We start from the raw sequence: 700 nt of genomic DNA, 5'->3' as shown, positions 1-700 counted from the left end.
ATTAACAGCAATTACAGAACATGACACAATCCATTTGAACTTTTAACAACGAGTTTAAATGAATTTACTTGCACAAACTAGCCCATTTAAAATAAATATTACATGTACACAAAAGTTTGGGGTCAGTAAGATTTTGTAATATTTTTTAAGTCTCATGCTCACCAAGGATGCACTTATTTGAACACAAAAAAAACAAACAGTAAAAGCAGCAATATTGTGAAATATAACAATTAAAATAACTATTTTATATTTTAATATATTTTAAAATGTAATTTAACATGCATCATGAGTTTTCAGCATCATTACTCCAGGCTTCAGTGTCACATGATCTTCAGAAATCATTCTAATATCATTTGCTGCCCAAGAAACATTTATTATTATTGCTGCTTCATATTTGTGTGGAAACCGTGATGCATTTTTCAGAATTAGTTTTATATATAGTAACAATGTTATGTAGGCTAATGTAATAATGTGGCAATGGTTTCTCTAGATCTACTTATGCTTCTGGTGCTTTTGGGAAACGCAGCCCTATTTGAACAAGCACTGTGAGCCATGCGTCAGCAGCAAACGCTGTCTGTGATTGATTGGTTCTGTCTTTCAGCATTTGCGTGTGTTCCGATGAGCAGGAGAAATGGTTCTATCCAACACAATTATTCGCTAGTACAGTCTATTTTTCCACTTAGAAGCTTATTTTATGCAC

The sequence above is a fragment of the Sinocyclocheilus rhinocerous genome, unplaced genomic scaffold, assembly GCF_001515625.1.
Source record: "Sinocyclocheilus rhinocerous isolate Xijiao unplaced genomic scaffold, SAMN03320098_v1.1 scaffold4514, whole genome shotgun sequence".
Classification (NCBI taxonomy): domain Eukaryota; kingdom Metazoa; phylum Chordata; class Actinopteri; order Cypriniformes; family Cyprinidae; genus Sinocyclocheilus; species Sinocyclocheilus rhinocerous.
This window is presented reverse-complemented; position numbering follows the sequence as displayed.